This window comes from Bidens hawaiensis, unplaced genomic scaffold (assembly GCF_021521415.1).
Source record: "Bidens hawaiensis isolate Kalapana, Puna unplaced genomic scaffold, B.hawaiensis_p1.1 tig00005663_1, whole genome shotgun sequence".
In the NCBI taxonomy this organism is placed as follows: Eukaryota; Viridiplantae; Streptophyta; class Magnoliopsida; order Asterales; family Asteraceae; genus Bidens; species Bidens hawaiensis.
In genome coordinates, this window is record NW_027491369.1 from 675,920 (window position 1) to 681,598 (window position 5,679).

General features: G+C 36.4%; 1 long non-coding RNA gene across 1 annotated transcript; it reads left to right on the plus strand.

Moving 5' to 3' along the window:
• Positions 1-1,558: 1,558 nt before the first annotated feature.
• LOC143630453 (uncharacterized) lies at positions 1,559-4,489 on the plus strand. Its single transcript, XR_013153169.1, has 5 exons — positions 1,559-1,672; positions 2,448-2,518; positions 3,345-3,451; positions 3,584-3,689; positions 4,284-4,489. It is a non-coding gene; the product is annotated as an uncharacterized LOC143630453 (long non-coding RNA).
• Positions 4,490-5,679: the final 1,190 nt, after the last annotated feature.

Here is a 5,679-nt window from a genome sequence, read left to right on the forward strand (position 1 = left end):
TAATATGTCTTTAAATTTAAAAAAAAAAGAAAAGAATATATATATATATAATAATTCTAATGTCTGCAACTTTGCAACTTCACCCTCACCTTCTTCTTTTTAGTTCTAAACAACCATCACCACACCATTACCATCGCACAACCGACGCAACGCCACACCACCACAAAAAAAACCCTTTAATTACTAACCTCAACAGATAAAGTGTCGCGAGGATGGTGGTGTTGGTGGAGTGTGGTGGCGACGGTTGTGGGTTACGGTAGTGGTGGTGGATTTGGGTGGATTAGGGTTACGAATTTGGGTGGGTTATGATGCGGCAATTAGAAATTCCGGAGATTAGGGTTATGATGGGTGGGTTACGAATTTGGTGCTGGTGGGTGGCTGGAGGGGGTTATGATGCGGCGATTAGGGTTACGGATTTGGGTGGGTTACGGCCGGTTACGGTTACGCTAGGGTTCAGTTGTTGCTTGCTTAAAATTGGGGAAATCGGAGGTGATGGTTCAGGTGACCATCAGAAATTCCGGCCACCTGAGCAACCTCTGCTGATTCTTCTTCAACCTCCGATTCACTGATCATAGGAGTGGTCGGAGCTGGAGCGGTGGTGGCGGAGCTGTGGTGGTGGCGAATAAGCAGTAACGGAGATGGAGCGGTGGTGGCGGAGCTGTGGTGGTGGCCGGAGTGGTTGGTGGCGGCGGTGTACGGAGCTATGGTTGGTGGTCGCAGATCTGAAAAATCGAAATCGCAAATCTTAATTCATGGCCGGAGTGGCTGGTGGCAGAGCTGTGGCGGCGTCTGCGTCATAGGAGTGGTCGGAGCTGGAGCTGTGGTGGCGGTGGTGATGGTGTTTGAGGATATCCATGGGCGGAGTGGTTGTGGTATGGTGATGGTGGTGGCGTAGAGAGAGAAATAAGAGAGAAAGGAGGGGAATGTAAAGATTTGCAAAATGAAGAAGAAGAAGAAGAAGTTGCAGGGTAGGCAAAAAGACCAATATGCCCTCACATGCACCTCACGTGAGGGGATTTAACTGATTTTTTCTAACCCAGTTAGCGTAAAGGACAAAACTTGTAGAAAAAAAAAGTTTAAAGTACACCGCCTGCAAGGAAAGTAAGAAAAGGACACGAACCGTAATTTGGCTTTTTTTAAAGGACAAAATTTGTAATTCTGTCTAATTAATATATATACATTTGTAAATATTTGATAGAATTACAAATTTTGTCCTTTAAAAAAAGCCAAATTACGGTTCGTGTCATTTTCTAAGTTTCCTTGCAGGCGGTGTACTTTAAACTTTTTGTTCCTACAAGTTTTGTCCTTTACGCTAACTGGGTTAGAAAAACTCTGTTAAATACCCTCTGTTATACATTAATTTTAAGAAAAAACCTTAAACACACCTAAGCTCATCTCGAGCTTTCTATTTGTGGCACATGGCTCATGCTCAATAACCAAACCAACTATATTTGAGGCAACAACCGAGACTCGATCACCCACCTTCGTTCTCATTGATTTAGCCTTGTGGGTTAAATGGGTCACCATACCCGGATACCAATCGTGAAATCCCCAATTAGTTCATTCTCAAACTCCCGATTAGTTCTATCACCATCGTCTCCCTAGAATCTGAGACACTAATGGCGATTCAAACTTTTGATTTGTGATTCGCAAGCCTCCTTCCCAATCCAAGGTATGTTCGTCTGTTAATGTGTTCAATTCACCTCTGCCGCTTTCTCCTTTCTTTCTTCTTTGCGTTAATCATGCCATCTCTAAAAATGGTTCAACTTTAAGTTTGCTTCAGTCTCTCATTTCTAAACTCACGAATTTCTTTTCAATTTGCAATTGTCCTAGATTCTGTGTATTATTATGTACAAACAGTTACAATTCAATTCACCCTTGATTAATTGATTGGCGAACGAGTCAATTAGATTTAGTACTGAAATGTCAAAGTTTTAGATCTAAATCATCGATGTTGGAAAATTAGGGTTTTTTAATAGGGGGTGAAGACCTTAAACAATTATAAATCATGGTTCATTCTATTAAAAGTTTCATTTGTTATTGGTTTTACTTTTTTAAGCTTGAATTAGCCATCATAAATGATGGTTCTGATCCTAATCCAAAAGCTTGATCTTAACTAGGATTGAGCAAATGGTACCTGGTACCGGGCTTAACCGAGCACCGTCTGTATCGCTTCGGTACCAATTATTGATGTTTTGGGATCGATACTGGTATGGTTCGGTATCGATATGTCAGTAGAGTACCATACCGGTACCGAACCGAGCATTTTAGGTATGGGTACCATAATCAACTTTTTAAGAAAATCGAGATCGGTACCGGTATGGTACTAAGCTCATTCCTCACTTTTACTGAAGACTTTATTTAGTGTCAACTTTTTTTCTTAGCTTACAAATTCTGCTGTCTTTTGGCTTATTTTTTCTTTTGTTAATTTCTGTTCATATATGCAGATGAAACCTTTCGAACAAATGAATAGACAAACTCAACAACAACCGACTTCATGTCCCAGAAATCATCTAAGGTAATCATCTTTTTATATATTAAAAACATAGTTTCATTATTTGTTTCTAATTCAACTACTGTATGGTGTATGGATTTACCAAGTTTTCTTTTTAATTACAATCTATTCATTTCAGCAAACTTTAGCGTTATTAGATAATTGAATAGTCTCTTGCACTCTATAGCTACAATGGCATTAATACACTGTTTTTTCAAACCTTTATAACGGTACCTTTAAATGGATATAAAACAGCAGCTTAAAAAGGAAAGGGTCAAACCAAACATAATACTCATTTTGTATGTTTTTAATTATAAGTTGTTGTATGACTATATTCATTGATGTTAATTATTGTTTTTAAGGCGTGAGTGGATGTATTTGGCTGTGACCATTGCCCCTTTGACAAATATTCGACTATCTTGACATGCAAGTATGAAAATTTGTTTGCACAACATGAGGAATCTGGGTTTTGTGAATCCAGTTGCAGAAATTTTATAGCACATCCAGTTTGTCTATTCAGATTTGTTAAACTGGTCAGGGGCAATTTAGTAATTTGGTAAAAAAGTTGGTTAACTCTAGAAGTAAATGCGCATGGAATGCGGGTCTCGATTTAATTTTCAAAGCTAACGTGTCATTAATCATCTAAATTTGGTTTCCACCAGATCGGTTTATGGTTTTGAGATTAGTAATCAACACGGTAGTTTAAAAACGGGTATGCTACGAACTTGATAACGGGTCTAATTATGAATGAACGGTATTTAGTCGTTTATGTAGTATTGGGTATGAAACAATTACGAATCATGGGTGTATTACAGCTTTGTTTTGATAACCGAGTGTTTGATTTGTGCAGACATTAGGTTAAAGCCACTCGTTGAAGCCTCTAAAAATATAAGAGGACATGATTCAAGTATTTGACTTGATTCAAATTTTGGATTGCATATTTTTAAGGATTTAAAGGTTAGAGATTAGACTTCTCTTTTAAATTACAACATGTATTCTTATGCATTACTACTTCCAGCCTTTAATTGGTCAATTTTGCAATAACTTTTTAGAATTCCTATTTATGTTATTGCGGTTCATTTGACTTAGATATGTAAGGATAAGGATGAAGATGAGGCATGGTTTACTGGCTTTATAGCCACTAAACCGGACGGAAGAACCTTGAAATCAAGTCTGCCTAAACAGGTCAACTCGGGTCGGTGACCTGAACCACTTGCTATTACAAATTAGACTCGCACTGCGAAAGTTCAAGTTTTATTTGTGTTTTTTTTTGCTAACTACATTTGCAAAAACTAAAGTTTTAGTGAAGAGATAATAGTTTTTTTAATATACGTTTTCCTCACGGCGTCAAGCGAATGGAAACTTAACGAACTTCCGATTGGCAACCAAACTGTGTTTCCGCCGCAACTCGCAGTGGTAAAATACTAGTTTTATTTACAAACGAATTAGTTTGACTAAATTAAGAATAGTGGTTTTAATATGATAGCTTTCTACATGGGCCAGTTCTGATCGTTGGTTAATGGGATGGTGAATAGATGGTCTGATTAGTTTCTGGTTTGCGAAAAATGAATATATATATTTTTATGAAGAAATTCTTTCAAATTTTTTTATGTTTGGGATTCTTCATTTTTAAAATTATTATTAAAATTATGGTTTAGTTCATAGACTTGAATTGTTTGTCAACCACGTTTACCTTACATGCTCAGTTCTGATCGTTGGTTAAACTTGTGATACGAATAATTTTAATAACATGAAACTTAAAGCTTATACATGGATGGTTTATTTGTAGGTAGCCCGTGAGGATTGAGGACGAACGCATGATGACTCGGGATTTTATGGTGCTGGTTTCTTTTATTGCTTTTAATTTTTTTGTTGAATGTTACAAGAGTTTATGTTAGATAATTATATAACTTATTTATGCTTAGTTTTTTTGTTATAATGAACTTTTATTTCTTTCAATATTCTGATGTCCATAACCGTATAGTAAAATTGTGTGTGTGGACGTTTAAAAAATGGTTGTATAATATGATTTATTAGGACTTCTAATTTTTTTCCTAAACGTTAGAACATTTTAAAAGTGGCATAATATGTTTTTTAGGACGTTTAAGTTGTTCATAGATATATTATGCGACCATAAAATTTAGTTCATAATCTTGTTTGGTATATTAGGACCCTTTTCTTGGTACTATAATGTTCCATCATCAGGGTCCTATAATTTTAAGGACGCTTATATGTGTATCAAAAGTTTACAATTAGTTAAGCACATGTCAAAACATAGTAAAAGTGTCCTAATATGTTTTTATTGGGACACCTTTTGGGTTGTTAATGGATATATTATGCGACCATAAAATTGGTTTCATAATCTTATTTGGGATATCAGGACGCTTTTTGAGTTCCGAGACTTATTACGACCACTTTACATGAAACACTTTTCTCGTTGGTCATATCAAATGAAATGTACTATAAAATAGCATTTTAGGACCCTTTTGTGCGTACTAAAAAGCCCTTTTTGTTGTAGTGTACGGATCCTAACCCCCTCCCTATTGTTATCATATTCGATTGTTATAAACCCCATTGATATTATATACCTTTGGAACTCCTAACGTCTTTGACACCTCGATTCATTTGGCCTTCCGTTCGATTCATGTTCAGATTATGATTTATTATTTGACTTGTTAGCATGCGATATATATATATATTATTATATTGTACTCATTATCACATGTTCCGTGATTTGTTAAGATAAGTATTGTTATCATATAACTCAGATTATTTGTACTCTGTTACCCTGAGCACTCGCTTCCCGTGGAGTGTCCCACGGGCATAACATTGTGGCATCGATGTTATGTGCTCCTTCCGTGATGGAGATCTCAGTTCACGGCGTCTCTTAAGTACAGGTGTGGTAGGCGTATGGATATATCCTAGTTCAGTTTTTCAGTTTCAGTTTCAGGAAATGGTTGTGGGTATGCCAACTTACGCCATTTCGGGTGATTGATATATCGGAGTGGCCCCTGTATGTCGTCACATATTATCAGACTCAGTTATGCTTATGGGTACATCCGTATTATATATTTCAGTTCAGTTATTTCAGTTATTTCAGTTTTTTTCAGTTATAAAATTTTAAATCAGTTATATGTTACCAAATATTGTGATTCAGATGATTATTACTTGCTTTTGAGCCTTAA